Raw genomic sequence first — 22,429 nt, 5'->3', positions numbered from 1 at the left:
CATAGCTTATGCATCTAATTTCAACTCATTGCATGAAGGTAGTTGACATGTATCACACTGAATAGAAGTAGGGGTTATATAAAAATCAAACACGGAAAGCAAGAATATCTGTACTGGGATGTGAACTAACAGACCAGTATATCCATCTCTACAGGGAACCAAGTCTTGGCCTATTTGTAAACTATGTGTTCTGTTACATCTGTCCCCTATGAAGTAAACTTGAACTACAAGTCACCTTTCATTATCCACTCTTATTTTCTTTAGTGATCTTTATTTCTCTCTTCTACATGTTTAATGTCTTCATACCCTTAATAAGCTGATGTGGTTTTCCAGAAGTATCTTGACAAATGTCATTACAATGAAATAATTCTTTGCAATATAAAACAGCTATTTAACATGGCCACTACCAATGGATCGAATTCATCTTGTAGGTTATAACTTTGTAGATAGATATGTGAGTGTACACTTGTATTGATTTGTAAAACATCTAATGCTTTAATTTGGATAAAGATAACAGTTATTCTTAAAATATTCTCTCTTGAGAAAACATTTGACAACCATCATACACTGAGCATCTAATTATGATGTAAGAGAATTAGATACTAGGAACTATGAGTGTCAGAAATGAACAGGACTTTAAAAAATGTGCAAGGAACATAAAATGTATACAACTGTATTAGTTTTAATTTATAAAGGAAAGAGATGTAATTGACTCATAGTTCAATATGGCTAGGGAGGCCTCAGGAAACTTACAATCAGGGCATAAGCAGGAGCAAATTCGTCCTTCTTCACATGGAAGGAAGAAGTATGAGCAAAAGCCACTTATAAACATCAGATCTCATGAGAACTCACTATCACAAGACCAGCAGCAGGGGGTTATCACCCCCATGATTCAATTACGTCCCACTGGGTCCCCCCACAATACATGGGGACTATGAGAACTACAATTCAAGATGATATATGGGTGGGGACACAGCCAAACGACATCATTCCACTCCTGGCCCCTCTGAAATCTCATGTCCTCACATTTCAAAACACAACCATGCCTTTCTAATAGCCCCCCCAAAGTCTTAGCTCATTCCAGCATTAACCCAAAAGTCCAAGTCCAAAGTCTTATCTGAGACAAGGCAAGACCCTTCTACCTATAAGCTTGTAAAATCGGAAGCAAATTAGTTACTCTCTAGATACAGTGCGGGTACAGGCATTGAGTAAATGCAGCTGTTCCAAAGAGAGAAACAGGCCAAAACAAAGGGGTTACAGGCCCCATGCAAGTCTGAAAACCAATAGGGTTGTCATTAATTCTTAAAGTCCCAAAATGATCTCCTATGACTCCATGTCTCACATCCAAGTCATGCTGATAACAAGAGGTGGGCTCCCATGATCCTGAGCAGCTCCACCCCTGTAGCTTTGTAGGGTACAGCTCCCTTCCTGGCTGCTTTCACAGGATGGTATTGAGCGTCTGCAGCTTTTCCAGGTGCACAGTGCAAGCTGTCAGTGGATCTATCATTCTGAGGTCTGAAGGACAGTGGCCATCTTCTCACAGCCCCACTAGGCCATGTTTCCCTTCTGCACTGCCCCAGCAGAACCATGAGGGCTCCTTGCAGCAAACTTCTGTCTGGATATCCAGGCATTTCCATACATCCTCTGAAATCTACCAGAGGTTCTCAAACCTCTATTCTTGGCTTCTGTGCACCTGTAGGCTCAATACCATGTGGAAACTGCCAAGACTTGGTGCTTGCAGCCTCTGAAGCAATGGCCTCAGCTGTACATTGGACCCTTTTAGCCAGAGCTGGAATGGCTAGGATGCAGAGCACCACACCCCTAAGCTACACAAAGTAGGGGGAGCCCTGGGCCCAGCCCACAATACCATTTATTCCTCCTAGGCCTCCAGGCCTGTGATGGGAAGGGCTGCTGCAAAAGTCTCTGAAATGCCCTGAAGACATTTTTCCCATTGTCTTGCTGATTAACATTTGGCTCCTTGTTACTTAGATAAATTTCTGTAGCAGCTTTGAATTTCTCCTGAGGAAATATGTATTTCTTTTCTATCACATTGTCAGCCTGCAAATTTTCCAAACTTTTATGCTATGTTTCCTCTTCAACACTTTGCTGCTTAGAAATTTCTTCCACCAGATACCTTAAATCATCTCTCTCAAGTTCCAAAGTTCCACAGATCTCTAGAGCAGGAGCAAAATACCGCCACTCTCTTTGCTAAAGCCTAACGAGAGTCACCTCTGCTCTAGTTTCCAACAGGTTCTTCATCTCTATCTGAGACCACCTGAGCCTGGATTTTATTGTCCATATCACTATCAACTTTTTGGCCAAAGCCATTGAGCAAGTCTCTAGAAAGTTCCAAATGTTCCCATATCTGAGTCTTCTGAGCCCTCCAAGTCTCTAGGAACTTCCAAACTTTCCTACATTTTCTTGTCTTCTGAATCCTGCAAACTGTTCCAGCCTCTGCCTGTTACCCAGTTCTAAAGTTGCTTCTACATTTTTGGGTATCTTTACAGCAGCACCCCAGTCCAGGTACCAATTTACTGCATTAGTCCATTCTCACGCTGCTAATAAAGACATACTCAAGAATGGGTAATTTATAAAGGAAAAGGGTTTAACTGACTCACAGTTTGGCATGGCTGGGGAGGCCTCAGGAAACTTATAATCATGGCAGAAGGGAAAGCAAACACATCCTTCTTCACTTGGTGGCAGAAAGGAAAGGTATGAGCAAATGGGGGAAAAGCCACAAAAAACCATCGGATCTCATGAGAACTCATTATCATAAAAATAGCAGCAGGGGTAATTTTCCCCATGATTCAGTTACCTCCTAGGAGGTCCCTCCCATGACACGTGGGGATTATGGTAACAATTCAAGATGAGATTTGGGTGGGAACACAGCTAAACTATATCAACAATCAAAACAAGAATAGCTTAAAGATGAACCCTGAATAGGTCCCTTATTTCTGTCACATTAAGTTCATACTTTGCTGCTGGCCTTGTCTACATATCTAGCACAGTGTCACGGTTAAGGATAGGCACTTTGAAATCAGAAAACCTAACTGTGAAACTTGGCTTCACAACTTACTAGTTGTATCATCTCAGGCAAATTTGTCTGTCTCCGTCTCCTGTTTCTCTTCTGTTTCTCTCTCTCTCTCTCTCTCTCTCTCCCTCCCCCCATACACACCCTTTCGTCTCTATATTAAAGCAATTATATCATGTTTTATGTTATAATGTGATTGTATATATATATTATAGCAATTATCCATAGTCAAAATTCTATGTCCCCTTACTCTATTTTTCCCCATTACTTATGTGTGTCTCCCTAGCACATTAGAGTCTTTCAATATAAATGAATTAATGAATTATTCTAAAGGTAAAAATCAATTGAAACCCAGAAAAAAAAGGTGGTATAAACAGTAGAAATACATAATTTTCATTATTTACTATATATGACTGTGCTCCTAGAAAACAAACACCTGAAAAACAGGCAGAAACAATTTTTTAATCCTTTAATAATATGTCAAGTTAAACTGTGTACCTAAGAATAAGCTTTAAAATGCATAGGCTCCATATATAAAGTTTAAACCTGCTTTTTAGATCTTTAAAAATAATAATCATTAAATTATTTCAACATTACTTAAACTATATTTTATTTAAATATTAAATATTTAACTTAATATTATTAAATCATCATTTTAAATAGAATCTATTTGGTTTTTAGTTTTCATATTAAATAGCTGTTTGATACTGCAAAGAATTATTTCATTATAATGACATTTGTCAAGATGCTTCTGGAAAACCAGTTAACTTTTTAGAGTCACAAAGATGTTAAACATGTAGAAGAGAGAAATAAAGAAGACTGAAAAAAAATAAGAAAGTATTCCAAGAGCTAAAAGACTTGAAATAAAAGATATTTCCCTTCTGTATATGGTAAGGGCCTTATCAGTTAATGCCTGATTTAATGCAATTCCAATCAAAATGCCAATTGAATTCTTTTTTGACAAGAAAAAATTATAAATTCATCTGAAAAAATAAACATGAAGGAACAGTTTTCTAACAGATATTACTTTGAAATAAGTAGGTCTTAGTTAGAATTTATACGTCTGGAATTAATTCTCATCTTTTTGATTCTTTATCCTGGATCATGATGATAAATGCCATATGGCTAGAAATAAGAAAAATAGATAAGAGACATCCAAATTGAAAAGGAAGAAGTAAAATTATATTTGTTGGAAGATTACATTATATTCCATATAGATAGTTCTAAAGATTCCATCAAAAAACCTGTTAGAACTAATACATTCAGCAAAGTTACAGGATACAAAAATCAACTGCATTATAAATACTAACAGAAATCTGCAAACAAAATTATGAAAATAATCCCAATTACTACAGCATCAAAAAGAATACCTAGTAATAAACGTAACCAAGGAGGAGAAAGACTTGTACTCCGAAAATGACAAAACATTCAATTAGAAAATAAATGGAAAGACATACTTCAATTTCTTCTAGGGCCTGTTATCTGTCAAGCGATGTTACACTAGAGTCAGGCTGGAATTTGGAGCCTTTCTTTTTTTTTTTTTTTTTTGAGATAGTCTCACTCCGTCACCCAGGCTCGGGTGTGGTGGTGCAATCTCAGCTCGCTGCAACCTCCACCTCCCCAGTTCAAGTGATTCTCCTACCTCTGCCTCCTGAATAGCTGGGACTACAGGTGCGTACACCACACCTGGCTAATTTTTCTATTTTTAGTAGAGATGGGGTTTCACCATATTGTTCAGGCTGGTCTCCAAATCCTGTCCTTGTGATCTGTCCGCTTCAGCCTCCCAAAGTGTAGGGATTACAGGTGTGAGCCACTGTGCCTGGACTTGGTGTCTTATTGCTATTAAAAGTCTGCTCATCTGTCTTAAGATCTCTGTTTTAATGTTAATGCTGGTCAGCTGAGCCTGAATTAGAAGAGGAGGAAGGTATAATGAGGCATGTCGAAGCCTCATGAAGATGGGAACAGCATGGCCTGAACTAGTTTTTCATGTTAACTTTGGAATTCCCTTGGCTGAGGGATGGGTCCAACGGTTGGGGAGCTCAGAATTTTATTTTTGGGTCACACCATAATAATTTTTAAAATGTTTTATAGCCAAGAGAAAAATTTAAGCTTAGACTGAAAAATAAACAAGATTTCTCATGCCATTCCCATTTCCATTCTACTTAAAACATACATTTACGTTACACATAAAAGTATTTTAAAGTCAATTTCAAATTAACTTTTAATTTCATGTGTAGTATCATTCAAAATTCATAATTTCTAAACTCTATTTTATAGTGTGGAAAAAATAAATGAAGTCAATGGTACTTCAGTTTTTCATGAAAGGAGTCAAACTCTATAAAATAGCTGAAGATATTTATTCTGAGCCAAATATGAGTGACCAATGGCCCATGACACAGTCCACCTGAGAACATGTGTCCAAGGTGGTTGGGCACATGTTTGTTGGCCACAAGGTGGTTGGGTACAGCCTAGTTTTATACATTTTTTAGAGAGACCTAAGGCATCAATAAAATACATTTAAGTTTGATCTAGAAGGGTGAGAAAGCTGGAAGCAGGGTAGTGAGGTGGGTGTTGGGGGGTGGCTTCCAGGTCAGAGGTAGAGTTTTTAAATTTTCTGATTGGCAATTGGTTTAAAGAGTTATTATCAATAGAAAGGAATGTCTGGGTTCTGATAAGGGGGTGAGGAGACCAAGGTTTTATTATGCAGATGAAGCCTCCAGGTAGCTGGCTTCAGAAAGAATAGGTTGTAAATGTTTCTTATCCGGCTTAAGATCTGCATTGATGTTAATACCAGTCAGCTTTCCCTGAATTTCAAATGGGAAGAGGATATAATGAGGCATGTTCGACCTCCACTTCAATAACGGGAGTTTTTCAGGGTAACTTTGGAATGACTTTGGCCCTGTGGAGGGGTTCACTCAGATGGCTAGGAGGCCTTGGAACTTTACTTTTTGATTTATACAGTAATTATGGCTTTTTGTAAGTTGCCAATTATTGTCTCAAACTACTGGAGTACCAGGAAATACTCTGAAATACTACATTAAACTATCAGGGTATCATGAAACCCACTGCGTAATCTTTAAAAAGGTAAGAAATTGGTTTACGTAATTACAATATAAAATTAGAAAAAACTTTCCTAAAACCACAGAAGCAGCACCCAACTTTGAATTTTTGGAGAAATATGAAAGCCCTGATCAATAACACAGAAATACAAAGTATCTAATAAGTGCATTGTGTTTGGTAGAAAGTCCCGCCATCTTTCCCCCAGGTTTCTTGCCCCCACCCTCCCCCCAGGCTTCCTGCTGCCCTGAGAAAAGCCCGCCAAGCCTGCTCTGTTCTGCCCAGCAACAACAAGCAGCCAATCATCGCAGCAGGAAAGCCCGCCAAGCCTCGGCCTATCCTGAACCGACACGTAACCCTCTGAGCCACCTCAGCAGTCTGCCCAGAGACAGACAGCCTATCTTAAGCTCCTACGACACTCCGCCAGCCCTGTGTCCACGCCCCGTCCACCCCCCCTATAAAACCCTCCTACCCCAGCTGCGCAGTCGCAGCCAGCCCTGATCTCCTTCCTTTCCTGGCCTGCCCGCTGGTCCCAATAAACCTGAACTCGGCTTCCAACTCTCGAGCTGTTATTTGGGGTCGGGTACCGGGCAGGGGTCTACAAGGGGGTCGCACACATTGATTCCTAGATATTTCAATATCTAGGAATACTGAATATAGGAATATAGAAATAAAAACATGATTATAATAGCAATATTCATATTGTTTTCAGAAGTAAGAATGAAGAAAACAACCCTTCAAATTCTGATAAAAATAACTTACAGCCTACTTAGTTGTTTGGCTATGTTTTAGTAAGTGTTCTTGACTAATGCTTAAGATAAATACTACTTACATTTACATACACTGTTACTGAATGAACTTTGAATTTGGGTTCCACAAAGTCAAGAAGACATTTCGTTGCTCAAACTGTCTAAACAAAAAAAGAGGCCAGGCACAGTGGCTTACACCTGTAGTTTCAACACTTTGGGAGGCTGAGGCAGGTGGGCTGCTTCAGCCCAGGAGTTTCAGACTAGCCTGGGCAACACAGTGAGACCTCATCTGTAGAAAATATTTAAAAATAAGTCAAGTATGGTGGTGTGAGCCTGTAATTCCAGCTACTTGGGAGCCTTAAATTGGAGGGCTGACTGAGCCTGGGCAGTTGAGGCTGCAGTGAGCTGTGGCTGTGCCACTGCACTCCAGCCTGGGTGACAGAATGAGACTCTGTCTTAAAAAAAAAAAAGAGAGAGAGAGAGAAAGAAACCATGGCCCTGACTGCCTAAAAAAAGTCCTACTCTAGAGCTGGGAATGGTGTTAGAAGCCTGTAGTCCCAGCTATTTGGGAGACTGAGGTGAGAGTTTGATCCAACCTGGGCAACAGTGAGACTTCTTCTTTAAGACAAAAAGAAAAAACTTCCGACCTAATGCTGTGTCTCCCAACCTTGTTTTCCTAATCCCTCTCTCCATGAAATTTTAATACCATAGATATTCTGCATATGTTTATGCATTATGCATATATACATATATATCTGTGCTTTATATATAAAAAGAATTTAGATTATTTTCATCCCAAAGAACTAGTCCTTTCTTATTTTAAAGGAATATTTGAAAAACATTCTCTAGTGCAAATGGATTGTGTCCAGGTAGTTAGGGAAGAAGGGCTTAACTTGAGCTTGCTGACCTATAAACCTGCTGGGTCTCCTTTGCTTAACTGGATCCAGCTCTTTTGAGAGGCAGGTTTACGCAAGTGGTTCTGATGGAAGACCCAAAACAAGGAAGGTATCTATAACCGAGGAGTGAATTTCTAGTGAAAATTCTTTGGAGTATATCCCCTCACTCTACTAAAAATTATGGCAGCATCCCTTCAGTTCCTATATGTAAAGTAAGTATTATAGTTGACTCGAAAAATGTTTCTGGAGTAAGGACAGAACTAGGAAAAATAGAGCATGGTGTAGATTTTAAGGAAAGTAAAGAATACAATGGGCACTTTTCTTTCTGTTTTTATCATGTCCTCCAACAAGAACAATGACATATTGTTTAAAATAGTTCTAGCTGGGCACTGTGGTTAGTATTTGTAATCCTAGCACTTTGGGAGGCCAAGGAATGATGATCACTTGAGGCCAGGAGTTTGCGACCAGCCTGGGCAACATAGTGAGACCCAGTCTATACAAAAAAAAAACAAACAAACAAAAAAAAACTGAAAAATTAGCTGGTTGTGGTGGTGCATACCTGTTAATCCCAGCTAGTCTGGCTGAGGCAGGAGTATCACTTGAGCCCAGGAGTTGGGGCTACCGTGAGCTATGATCGCATCACTACACTCCCAGCCTGGGCAACAGAGTGAGAGATCCTGTCTCTAAAAGAAAAATAAAAAAATAAAAACCCCAAAAAAGAAAAAAAGTTAAATAAAATAGTTCTAATTTGAGACCCTTTTAGCTCTCTCAACTTTCTGTTCTCTCATCAGATCTGATTTAAAGATAAAATGTTTTAGTAGCTCCTGATCTATTCTTGAGGTTACATAGGCATAAACTGTAGCTGTAAAAAACTCATGAAAATGAGTCCCTAAAATCAAAACAGTATGACAAAAACCATTCTTAAGGTAAATTCAATTTTGACATATATTATACCTCTCCCTTATCCCTTGTAACCTATCAATCATGTTTTAAGTCCTATCCTCCACCTAAAACCTCATGTAGTCAGCCATTCCTTCCCTTTGCATGTAGCTCAAATATGGCTGTCACAACAGTAATAGGTCTTCTTACCAGTAGGGTCTCTCTCCCATCTGCCTGTGTATAGTGAATCTTCCTATAGTTAGACCATGCTACTAACCTGTAAAAACAAACTAACAAAAACAACAAAATCCTACTCTCTATGGGGTAAATTCTAAACCTTTGGGCTATATATATATTCTTGAGATGGAGTTTCACTCTGTTGCCCAGCCTGGAGTGCAGCAGTGTGATCTTGGCTCACTGCAACCTCTGTCTCCCATGTTAAAGTGATTCTCCTGCCTCAGTCTCTCAAGTAGCTGAGAATACAGGCCCATGCCACCATGTCCAGCTAATCTATTTTTTGTATTTTTTAGTAGAGATGAGATTTCACCATGTTGGCTAGGCTGGTCTTGAACTCCTGACCTCAGCTGATCTGCCTGCCTCACCTCCCAAAGTGCTGGGATTACAGGCCGCTTTGTCCGGTTGCTTTGGGCTAGTATTTCAGGCTTTCCATAAACTATCATGAGTTTATCACTTCTTATTTCCCACTGTGCCCACAAAGAGCATACTGCTTGCTCTAGACAAATGGAACTACGATTTCCCAAACAGGACTAGTACTTTGATGCTACCTTTGCTTTTATAGTATCCACATGTGGAATACCCTCCATTCTCTTATTCTACTAGCAAAATCCTAGCCAGTCTTAAAGGCTCATCTGAAGTTTTACTTCCTTAACCATCCCAAGTGAAATCGAACTCACAGCTTCTATGGAACCCACCAAGTAAGTTAGGATATATCAGCCACTCTACACTGTTTGTGTCCTTTCACATAGCATCCTACTTAGATATTACCAGCCCAGAGTATTTCAGGGTAAACAGTCAAAGTGACCCATGAATTAAGTCTTTCTAGTCATAGCCATCACCTTATTACCAGCACAACCACCCACATATGCACACACACTCTGCTCAATGGGTGATTCTCCGTAGTTAGACTGCTACTTACATAAACACTCCAGTTTTCGTACTGGATAACAAGTTCCTTGAAGACAGGAACCATATCTCTGTATCTTCCATCTAACTAAATTAAGTGCTAAATAAACATCCTTCAAGCCAAATCACTGGTCATATACAGAGGGCTGAGAATAAGAAATACATTGCAGATAAACAGAATAAAAAGTCCTTTGTCAGTTGCTTTTTTATTTTGGAGCACTATTACCTTTCAACATGTAAATATCCAATCTGCCCAGTCAGCCTCAAGTCATAATATGATTCTAACATATTTAAGAGCAGCTAAGCAATCCATGATTAACCTTTGAAGAATATTATCATGAATGATGTAACAACTGCTCTGTTCGTGATGGCAATAAACACAAGGCAGTATTGGATAAGCACACAGTGGCAAAGGATCCACAAAAGCACTCAAGGGAGATGGGAAAAGGTACCAGATACACAATATCCCCTATGTTTCGCCACTCTATGATGAAAGAAAAGGAGGCAGAAAGCATCTCTACTCCCTCTCAGGAAAGAAAGAACAAAGCAAAGGCTGACAGAAGAGGAGATTCCATAACATTTAACTTTGGAAGTTCAAGAAAAAATAGTGGAATAAGGTCTTACTGGTACTTTTTCGCACTTTTTAAATTTGGCTATACTATTTAATGTATGTTGCTCTCACGGAAACAAAGCATATTACCCTATTTTCTCACTACAAGTTTCTCTATTTATAATCTCAGTAGTTTTCATTGTGCTGGAAAAGGAATGAGTTCCCCATTTAGAATAGTTTTTCCTATGAGTTGCTACCTAATGAATCACTGTTATCTATCTGCATTTGTCATACTGTAATAACTAGTGCTGCAAATAATATCACAAATGAGTTTAACTTTTGAATTTTGACTTTAAATCACAAAAATAAAAAAGATTACAGAACTATAACATATTTATAACACCTTATCAGAACTTAAAAATAAAGCCCCAAAGTATAAGTTCTATTCTATTAGCAAGCTCTGCCGCAGTGCTCATCTTTATCCATTTTTAATTTTTTGCCCCAAGTAACATCTCAAGAGTTGGCAGTGTTCTAGCCTGATCAGCCACAGGCCACAGGAACAAACCTGTAATCTGACAAATTTAGGATTACTGACCCACTGCAATGAGAAAAATCACACACCAGATAAATCTTGGGGCAACTCACCAAAAGAAAAGACAGCTTTTGCAGTATTTTGAATAAAATGGAATTGAGGTGAGATTTAAACACAGTGGTGTTTTGGTAGGCTTAGAGCAAAGGAGAGCTGTATGTAAAGGGGCAGACTTCAGTATTGGATTGCAAAGCAAACCCAAGGTTCTTTTTCCTTATAAGCAACAAAGTTATAATGGATGTCAACACTATGTCTCTTAGCTGAAGCTCTGCTATCTGGGGTGTATATCAAGAATGTTTCTCTATGTCAAAGTGACTTAGATTCTCCAGGAAAGAGTGGAATGTTTTACTCTTGCTGATACAGGTTGAATTTTCCTAATTCAAAAATCTGATATACACAATGCTCCAAAATCCAAAATTTTTTGAGCACTGACATCATGCTCAAAGGAAATGCTCACTGGAGCTTTTCAGATTTCAGATTTTGAGATTAGAGATGCATAACTAGTCAGCATGATGCAAAACTGTACATTTAGTATCTAATGTCCAATTTTGCATTATATTGACTGGTATACCAATAAGTCAGTATAATTCTAAAATCTGAAAAAAAAAATCCAAAATCCAAAATACTTCTGATCCCAAGCATTTCAGGTAAGATATACTGAACCTGTATAATTATACAACTTTCTAATAGTCTATGATTTTCAAGAATATGGTTTTTAAGTAAGCAGGCTGTAGTCACTGAAAGATAGGATTTGCTACAACACTTTACAGATGCATCATTCTTGGGAGAAATAGTTTTCTTCTAAGTGTGGGGCTTTATCTGTATCTGTTATTCCAATCTGATAAATGGCCAGGCATATTTTGACTTTTTCAGCTAGTCACTTGAGATTACTGTAACTTAAGATTCCTTTTACATTTTGTATCAGAGTGTGAAGAACATATACTGATTCATTCTAATCTTCAGAAAGGAGTTTATTTGCTGGTTTATCTTTTGGTTTATTACACACCAATTTCTCCCAAGATGTCCAATTCAGGCATATACACCAGTTTTGAAGAAATATTTATATCTCAGCCCCAATCAACTTCATTTACTCATTTAATGTGCATAAAAATCACTTAGCAGAAACACACACAAACACACACAACTGAATGAAAGCCGTCCCACCACACTGAACCTAATAGTTTCCACATTACCACCATCCCTGGTGGAAGAGCATAGGCTCTAGAGTCAGACTGACAGTTTAAATCCCAGCTCCTAACTAGGGCAAATTAGGGCAAAGTACTCAAACTTTCAGTAATTCAGTTTATCTGCAAAAAATAGGGATAATAACATAAGGATAAAATAAGTCAACACATGTAAAGCACTTAGAACAGTGCTTGCTATAAATTAAGTTTGAATAAATGTTAGCTATTTATTAGCAATGTCATGGTTTAAACTAACCCATTTTAAGCTGTCTTTTCTTTCTCTTTTTTTTTTGAGACAGAGTCAGTCTGTCACCCAGGCTGGAGTATACTGGTATGATCTTGGCTCACTGCAACCTCCGCCTCCTGAGTAGCTGGGAATACAGGTATGCGCCACCACGCCTGGCTAATTTTTGTATTTTTAGTAGAGATGAGGTTTTGCTATGTTGGCCAGGCTGGTCTAGAACTCCTGACCTCAGATGATTCATCTACCTCAGCCTCCCAAAGTGCTGGGATTACAGGCGTGAGCCACTGTACTCAGCTAAGCTAAATTTTCTATCTTAGTCTCCCTAGATTCCCCATTAGTTTGATTAATCCAGTAAATACTGAGTGTCTACTGGGTGCCAGACAGTAGAGACGGCACTAGGAATCTTATGGTAAAAAAAAATGGATATAAAGTTTATCCTCAAAGAAATGACAGTCTAATGAAGACTTTAGTACCATCACATTCTTACTAACAATTATTTCCATTTTTTTCTAATGCTAAAAACATGCCTATGTTATGAAGAAAAGAAGCCAAGCTTCTCAAAAAATCATTATTGACCGGGTGCAGTGGCTCACGCCTGTAATCCCAACACTTTGGAAGGCAGAGGCAGGCAGATCATGAGGTCAAGAGATCGAGATCATCCTGTCCAACACAGTGAAACCCAGTCTCTACTAAAAATACAAAAATTAGTCAGGGGTGGTGGCATGCGCTTGTAGTCCCAGCTACTTGAGAAGCTGAGGCAGGAGAATCGCTTGAACTGGGAGGCAGAGATTGCAGTGAGCCGAGATCGCACCACTGCACTCTAGCCTGGTGACAGAATGAGACTCCATCTCAAAAAAAAAATCACTATTAATAGACAGTGATCTCTTTTGGAACAAGGATCATGTTTTGCTGCTGCTAGCTCTAATGCTTAACTAGGAGGGTTCTTAACAACATAATTAATACTCAATAAGTATCTGTGAAATGCTCCTAATTCTTGGTTCAGCATTTTATATTATTCCACATTGAACTTTACTACTGATACATTTAATGTATATTTCTCCCTGCTTGCCTCTACCCACACACACACACAGAGCAAAAACACTAGTATTAAACCAACAGCATAATTTACAACTACGGTGACCAACCTTCTCTGTTTGCCCAGTAATTAAGTATTTCCTGGGATGTGGCACTTTCAGTACTAAATTCTGTGCAAAATCAGATAAAGTCAGTCACCAATTTACAGGTAATGGTGTTCAAAAATAAGGTAAATATAACAACATGTAATCACACAACAAATAACCAAAATTTCATAACTTCACAAGTTCTGCACATACAAACTACAAAGAACATCCACAAGGCCAGTTGCCCAATACCAATCCCACTTCTGAAATCCATCCTCAGCTTCTCTGTTTGGTCTCCAAATTGGTTATGAGATTCAGGTTCAGGAGATTTCCCAAAGGATAGCACTTTTAATTACTTTTTTTCCTCACCCTTCCCTTGCTCTCAACTCATACACTGCTCCACCCTTCACCTATATTTTGTCATTCACAACTCCTTAAGGAAATGTCTTTCTCCTCAGTTCCAAACATCATATTTAATCCCCTTTTCACTCTTGCATTTTCTTCAACCTTTTCCTAGTTACCATGAAGAAAATTCTTGTTCCTTTCTTTCTGCTAAGTAAAAGAATTCGTTTTCCTAGGAGTCCTAACGTTGGTAATAGTTACAAACCTATAATCAGTGAGAGCTCAACTCTACTTTTAGTTTTTTGTTTTTTTTTTTTTAAGGCTAGTCAAATGATGCAGTGGGAGTACACACTTTTAGTTGTTTAAAATTTGTCTTAAGCATTAATACTGCAGTAAGAATTGTCTTTTGAAAATTTAATAAGACATAATTCACCCAACTTAAGCATATTTTTCAGTGGTTTCTAAAATATTCACAGGATTGTACAACCATTGCCACAATCAATTTTAAAACATTTTCAACCTTATTAGCAGTCACTCACTACTCCTACCACTCCCCCTCCAAGCCCCAGACAACAACTAATCTACATTTTGTATCTACAGATTTGCCTATTCTGCACATTTCACATATAAATAAAATCATACCATTTGTGGTCCTTAATGACCAGCTTCTTTCATCTAGCTCAAGGTTCATCCATGTTATACACATATTTATTCCTTTTTAATGTTCAATAATATTCCATTGCATGGACAAACCACAATTTATTAATCCATTCATCAATTTGTGGATATGTTGGTTGTTCTTACTTTTTGGTTATAATGAGTAATGCTGCTATGAACATTCATGAATTGAGTGTTTGTGTAAATATATACTTTCATTATTCTTCAGTGACAATTCTGAGTCAAGTGGCAACTCACTGGTTAACAATTTGGGGGAACTGTCAAACTATTTTCCAAAGTGGGCCGGGAGCAGTGGCTCACACCTATAATCCCAGCACTTTGGGAGGCTGAGGTGGGGGTGCTTGCTTGAGGACAGGAGTTCGAGATCATCCTGGCCAACATGGTGAATCCTCGTCTCTACTAAAAATATACAAATTAGTCAGGTGTGGTGGTGCATGTAATCCCAGCTACTTGGGAGGCTGAGGCACATAAAGTGCTTGAACATGGGAGGCAGAGGTTGCAATGAGCCAAGATCACAGCACTGCTCTCCAGCCTGGGTGACAGGGCAAGACTCTGTCTCAAAACACAACACAACACAACACAACACAACACAAAGTGGCTGTATCACTTTACCTCCAGCAATAAGGGTCCTAATTACTTCATGATCATATCAACACTTGTTACTGTCTGTATTTACTATAGCCATCCTAGCAGGTATAAATTGGCATCTGTGATTTTGATATGCATTTCTTTAATAAGTAATGATGTTGCACATCTTTTCATGTGCTTATTGGCCATTTGTATTGTTTCAAGGAGTCTCTATTCAAATCCGTTGCCCATTTTAAAACTGGGTTATTTGTCTCTCTCTTTTCTTAATTCAATTTAAAGAGTTCTTTATATATTCTGGATGCAGTTTCTTAACAGATACATAATTTACAAATATTTTCTCCCATTCTGTACCATTTTTTCACATTTTTGGTAGTGTCATTTTCCAGGGCAAAAGTTCTTAATTTTGATGTAATTCTACTTTTCTCATTTTTTTAAGTCAAGATGCTTTTGGAGCAATATCTAAAAAAAAAAAAAAAAAAACCACTGCCCAACCCAAGCTTGCAAAGATTTAGTCCTATGTTTATTTCTAAGAGTTTTATAGTTTTAGTTCCCACATGTAGTACAGTCAATTTTGAATTAATTTCTGTATGCGGTGTTTTAACTGGATATCCACGTTAAAAAGCAGGGGAACTAGGCTGGGCACGGTGGCTCACGCCTGTAATCCCAGCACTTTGGGAGGCCGAGGCAGGGATCACGAGGTCAAGAGATTGAGACCATCCTGGCCAACATAGTGAAACCTCGTCTAAACTAAAAATACAAAAATTAGCTGGGTGTGGTGGCGCATGCCTGTAATCCCAGCTACTCGGGAGGCTGAGGCAGAAGAATTACCTGAACCCAGGAGGCGGAGGCTACAGTGAGCCAAGGTTGTGCCACTGCACTCCAGCCTGGTGCCTGACAACGGAGCAAGACTCTGTCTCCAAAAAAAAAGCAAGGGAACTGAGTTAGAGTATAGAGTTTTAATTAGATTTTCTTTGTCCTTGTTTATGCAAATAGTGTTAAGCTGTTACCAACTTAAAATAATGGGTTGTAAAATAGTATTTGCAAGCCTCCTGGCAATCCCAAACCAAAAAAACCTACAATGGATACACAAGAAATAAAAGGCAAGAGATTAAATCATACCACAAGAGAAAATCACCTTCACTAAAGGGAAGATAGGAAGAAAGAAAGAAGAGGAGACCACAAGACAAATAACAAAATGGCAGGAATAAGTCCTTACTTATCAATAGTAACACTGAATGCAAATGAACTAAATTCCGCAATCAAAAAACAGAGTGGCTGAATGGAGAAGAAAATATGGCCCAATAATCTGTTGCCTACAGGAAACACACTTAACCTATAACAATTCACAGACTGAAAATAAAGGGATGGAAAAAAATATTCCATGCCAATTGAAACAAAAAAAAAAAAAAACAGGAATAGCTATATTTATATCAGAAAAAAATAGATTTCAAAACAAAAACTGTAAGAAGAGCTAAGAAGGTCACTATATACCTATATAAATATCCTCTCTCTCCATATATATGCATACCCTACACACACACACACACACACACACACAAAATCTGTATATATCTGCTTGCTGAACTGACCCCTTTATAATATAATATATATTACATATATTTATATATTAAATATTTGTAGGGCATTCAGACAAGAAAAAGAAATAAAGAAGCACCTGAATTAGAAAGGAAGCAGTCAAATTGTCCTTGTTTGTAGATTATATGTTCTTATATCTGGAAAAATCTAAAGACGTCACCAAAAAACTATTAGAACTGATAACTTCAGTAAAGCTGCAGGATACAAAATAAATATATAAAAATTAGTAGCATGTTTGTATGCTGAAAGTGAACAATCTAAAAAAGAAATCAAGAAAGAAATTCCATTTACAATAGCTACAAATAAAATAAAATACCTAGGAATTAACCAAAGAAATAAAAGATCTCTACAATGAAAACATAAAGCATTAATGTAAGAAATTGAAGAAGTCATACCAAAAAATGGAAAGATATTCAATGTTCATAGACTGGGAGAATCAGTATTGTTAAAATGTCCATACTATCCAAAGCAATCTAAAGATTTAATGCAATTCCTATCAAAATACAAATGACATTCTTCACACACACAGAAAAAAAAAAACTATCCTAAAGTTTTTGTAGAACCACAAAAGAACCAAAATAGCCAAAGGTATCCTAAGGAAAAAAAATGAAACTGTAGGAATCACATTACCTGACTTCAAATTATACTACAGAGCTATAGTAGTCAAAACAGCATGCTACTGGAAAAAACAGATACATAGATCAGTGACTAGAATGGAGAACCCAGAAATAAATCCAGACATGTACAGTGAATGAATTTTCAACAAAGGTACAAGAAGAACATACACCGGGGAAAGAACAGTCTCTTCAATAGATGGTGCTGAGAAAAATGGATATCTGTATGCAGAAGACTGAAACTAGACCCCCTAACTCTTACCATATACAAACATCAAATTAAAATAAAGTCGTAAATTTAAGACCTGAAACTATTACAAGAAAACATTGGGGAAAATCTCCATGACACTGGTGTGGGCAAAGATTTCTTCAGCAATACCCTACAAGCACTGGCAGCCAAGCAAAAATGGACAAATGGGATCACATCAAATTAAAAAGCTTCTGCATAGCAAAACAATCAACAAAGAGAAGAGACAACCCCAAGAATGGCAGAAATTTAGGGGAAAAAACCCTACAAATCAAAACTATACCATGAGATATTATCTCACCTTATTCAAAATGCCTTTTATCCAAAAGACAGGCAATAAATGCTGGTAAGAATGTGGAAAAAAGGGAACCCTCATATGCCGTTAGTAGAAATGTAAATTAGTATAACTAATATGGAGAACAGTTTAAACAGTTTAAAAATTCTTCCAAAAATTAAAAATAGAACTAACATACAATCCTGTAATTCCACTCATATACTTCAAATGAGTTTATCAGAGATGTACTCATTTCCTTTCTTTTGGGTATATACATTCCCATGTTTACTGCAGCACTATTCACAATAACCAAGGTTTGGAAGCAACCTAAGTGTCCATCAACAGATGAATGAATAAAGCAATGTGATACATATACACAATGGAGTACTATTCAGCCATAAAAAGGAATGAGATCCTGTCATTTGCAACAATATGGATGGAACTGGAAGTTATTATGTTAAATGAAATAAGCCAGGCATAGAAAGACAAACATCACATGTTCTCATTTATCTGCAGGAGCTAAAACTCAAAATAACTGAATTGTTTTTACGGAGATAGAGAGTAGAAGTAATTACGGAGATAGAGAGTAGAGGATGGTTACCATAGGCTGAGAAGTTTACAGGGCTGAGGGGTGGGAGGGATGTGGAGATGGCTAATTGGTACAAAAAATTAGAAAGAATGAATAAGCCCTAGTATTTGCTAGCACATCAGGGTGACTATAGTTTTTAAAAAAAAATCAAATCATATATTTAAAAAGAAATAGAAGAGTACAATTGGTCTGTTTGAAACACAAAGGATAAATACTTGAGGTGATGGATATCCCATCTATCCTGATGTGATTATCATGCATTGCATGCCTGCATCAAAATATCTCCTGTAACCCAGAAATATATACACCTACTATGTACCCACAAAAATAAAAAACAGCCAGGTCAGTGGCTCACATCTGTAATCCCGGCACTTTCAGAGGCCCAGGCAGATGGATCACTTGATGCCAGGAGTTCAAGGCCATCCTGGCCAACATGATGAAACTCTGTCTTTACTAAAACTATAAAAAGTAGCCAGGAGTGGTGGTGCATGCCTGTAGTCCCAGCTATTCATGAAAATCACCTGAACCTGGGAAGTGGAGATTATAGTGAGCCAAGATCATGCCACTGTACTCCTGCCTCGGTGACAGAGCAAAACTCTGTCTCAAAAGAATAAAAAATTTAAAAAATAAAATTAAATTAGGCCAGGTGCGGTGGCTTGTAATTCCAACACTTTGGGAGGCAGAAGCAGGTGGATCACCTGAGGTCAGGAATTCGAGACCAGCCTGGCCAACATGGAGAAACTCCATCTCTACTAAAGATACCAAAATTACCCAGGCATGGTGGCATGCCCCTGTAATCCCAGCTACTCAAGAGGCTGAGGCAGGAGAATTACTCGAACCCGGAAAGTGGAGGCTGCAGTGAGCTGAGATCATGCCACTGCACTCCAGCCTGGGCAACAGGGCAAGGCTCCATCTCAATCAATCAATGAATCAATCAATCTACATGAATAAGATAAGAAGCAATGGTCAGACACCTTGGGATAACTTAACATTTAAACAATTTGGGCAAAATATCTAAATAAGGTTTTATTTTGCTTCATGTTCAAACTGATTATCAGTTGTATAAAAAAAAGAAAAGAAAGAAAAAGTAACAAACTCAAGACAGAAATTCTTAAAATCCAACATGTTGCACTAGACAATTTCAGACTTAATTTTTGTTTACAAAAAGTAGAAGACTGGCCATCAAAACTCTAATTTAGGCTAGGCACAGTAGCTCATATTTGTAATCCTAGCAGTTTAGAAGGCTAAGGTGAGAGATCGCTTGAAACGAGGTATTCAAGAGCAGCCTGGGCAACACAGTGAGACCCCGTTTCTACAAGAAATAAAAGTTGGCTGGGTGTGGTGGCACACACCTGCAGTCCTAGCTACTCAGGAGGCTGAGGTGGAAGAATAGCATGAACCCAGGAGTTCAAGGCTGCAGTGAGCCATAATTGTACCACTGCACTCCAGCCTGGGCTACAGTGAGACTGTGTCTCTTAAACATACATACACACATACACACACACACACACACACACACACACACACACACACACACATACACACCCTCTAACTTCGAAACTCCAGCCTGGGCTACAGTGGACTGTGTCTCTTATACATACACACACACACCCTCTAACTTCGAAACATGTGAGCATAACACCATTCATGAAGTAGTTCCCTCCTCCATACTCCAAATAAAAGCAGTCTACTCAGTGCTCTAGAGCTATCTACCACATCACCAAAGAATATATAACATGATGCTACAGGAAGGCAATCAGCAAAATTTGGACTGAGAGGAACTTTATACGATAAATGATCAAGTTACTTCAACAGAAAGTTACAAGGAAAAAAGATAAAAAGAAATTAAGGAGGAATCTATAGATATAACACAGCAACTACTTCCTAAGTGTAGGTCTTATTAATAAGAAACTGTAATGTTGTTAATCGTTTTAGTTATGAATCTTTAATAATTTTATTAAGGCATACTTTAAAATCAGATAGTTCAACAATTTCAAGTGTATAATTCAATGGTGTTTTTAGTAAGTTTACCAAGTTGTAGAACCATCACTAGATTATTCCCATAAGAACCTTCACATCCAATAATTGTTAGTCCACCCCTCTGTCCCCAGCTCACCAGATTAACTTTCTGACACCACAGATTTGCCTTTTCTGAAACTTTCACATAAACAGAATCATGCAGTATTAAGTTTCTTGTGTCTAGCTCCCTTCACTTAGCACGTTTTGGTCACCTATGCTATAGCATATATCAGCAACTTGTTTTTATTGTTCAATAGTATTCAATTGTATTGATACAACATACTCATTCACCAGTAAATGGGCAGTTGGGTTGTTTCCAATTTTGAGACATATTGTGAATAATGCTACAATAAATATTTGTGCATGGAAATCATTGTGTCAGTGGATACATAAGAGTAGAATTTGTGGGTCATTATGGCAAATTTATGTTTAACATTTTAAGGAAGTGAGAAACTGTTTTCCAAAGTGGTTGCACCACTTTACATTTTCACCACCTGTGCATTAGGGTTCCTGTTTGTGATTATATTTCGCATACTTATACTTCAGGCATATATACAGAAGTACTATGGGCTGAAATTATATGATTGAGGGATTAAAATAACTGGTGGTGGGGCAGGGGAGGAAATGGGTAGCCATAACAGATGAAACATATTTATGGTGAAAACCCTTGTTTTCTCTGGGTGGTAGAATACAAACGATTTTTATTTTCTTCCTTTTGTACAGGTGTATATTTTACTTTTAATACATTGATCAATATATTCATGGCAGTGTTCAAGACTAACAGTGTAACAACTTGAACATTTCTTGAACAGAAAACAATTGACTTGAACAGTAAGCTTTTTCAAATTGTTAATTTTCTAAGGAAATTTTAAGATGTACAGGATTAGTTCTATGTGCCAGGCCCTAAGCTCAGTACTGGGGTCACAAATTTGATTAAAACTTAGAAAGAAAGGCAAGTCCAGAATGACAATACAGCTATGGTCAGTGCTACAGCAGAGCTATACAGTCAGGAGTCATCTTAATCAGACCCGGGGTCAGGGAAGGCTTCCTGAAAGAGAAAGTAATTCGGTGATTTGAGGGAATTATGTATATATACAAAATATTTCTCATTAGAACCAATTCATTAAGTAACAGAGTCACTTCTTAAAGATTAAAAATGAAGGCCCTGCTTTAAATGCCAAATCTCTCCTTTTGTAGTTAACATTTCAACAACTTCAAATATCCTTCTTAAATTTCTTATAAACTGAATAGGAGATTCAGAAAAAAGAAAAACATCTTTTCTTGTGATGTTTAGAATATAATAACTATATAAAATCTGCAAATGTGTACAGCTGGAAATTTTTTAAAATTCATTATATTTCTGTGTGGTTGGATCACAGTCAGTACATCCTTAATTTTCGTTTTAATAGCACTTCTAAAAAGTTTATTGATGCCCTAAATAAGGAGTGAGCAAACCATAGGGAAATAGGGAGAACTGTATATAGAGACCATACACGGCCTTCAAAGACTAAAGTATTGGCTATTTAGCCTTTTCTTTTTTTTTTTCAAACAGAAGAAGTTTTTCCACTCTTGAAAAGTCTCTGAATGGATTTCTGTTCATACTGGAGCTAAATCATGTTTTACCAATAAACTCTTATTATCAGCTTGTAAAGTAAGAAGTCATCAGAAAGGCACTAATTAATTGTTATGGAACTCAGTTTACACACTAGCACAATTATAGACTTGCTTATGGTGAGAAGAAGAAAGTCTAGGAAGAGGTTTCTAAGAGAGAATAAACAAGAGTGAGTAGTTAGCTTTTAAAAATGCGGGTTTTGAGAGAAGCAGGGGGAATTCAAAGAACATAGTTGAAGCAGACAAAAAATACGTAGTTTTAAGGGGCTTTAAGCTGCTCAATTTGGTAGGTAACTGTTGATATATAAATAAAATACAGAATGTGGAAGCTAGATATACCAAGAAAACTGAGACTCAGACATGAAGCTATTTGTCCAAGTTCACAGAGCAAGAGAGTGGGAGACAAACTGAACTACAACTACCCAAAT

The 22,429-nt window shown here is 37.7% G+C and overlaps 1 protein-coding gene across 9 annotated transcripts in view; it reads right to left on the bottom strand.

Annotated features, from left to right (window-relative positions):
• Window positions 1-22,429, bottom strand: part of MAP4K3 (mitogen-activated protein kinase kinase kinase kinase 3) — a 189,034-nt gene that overhangs the window by 111,100 nt on the left and 55,505 nt on the right. The window lies entirely within an intron of this gene.

Source organism: Callithrix jacchus, chromosome 14 (assembly GCF_049354715.1).
Source record: "Callithrix jacchus isolate 240 chromosome 14, calJac240_pri, whole genome shotgun sequence".
Lineage (NCBI taxonomy): Eukaryota > Metazoa > Chordata > Mammalia > Primates > Cebidae > Callithrix > Callithrix jacchus.
Note: the sequence above shows the minus strand (reverse complement) of the source record. Positions and strands in the feature narration are given on the sequence as shown.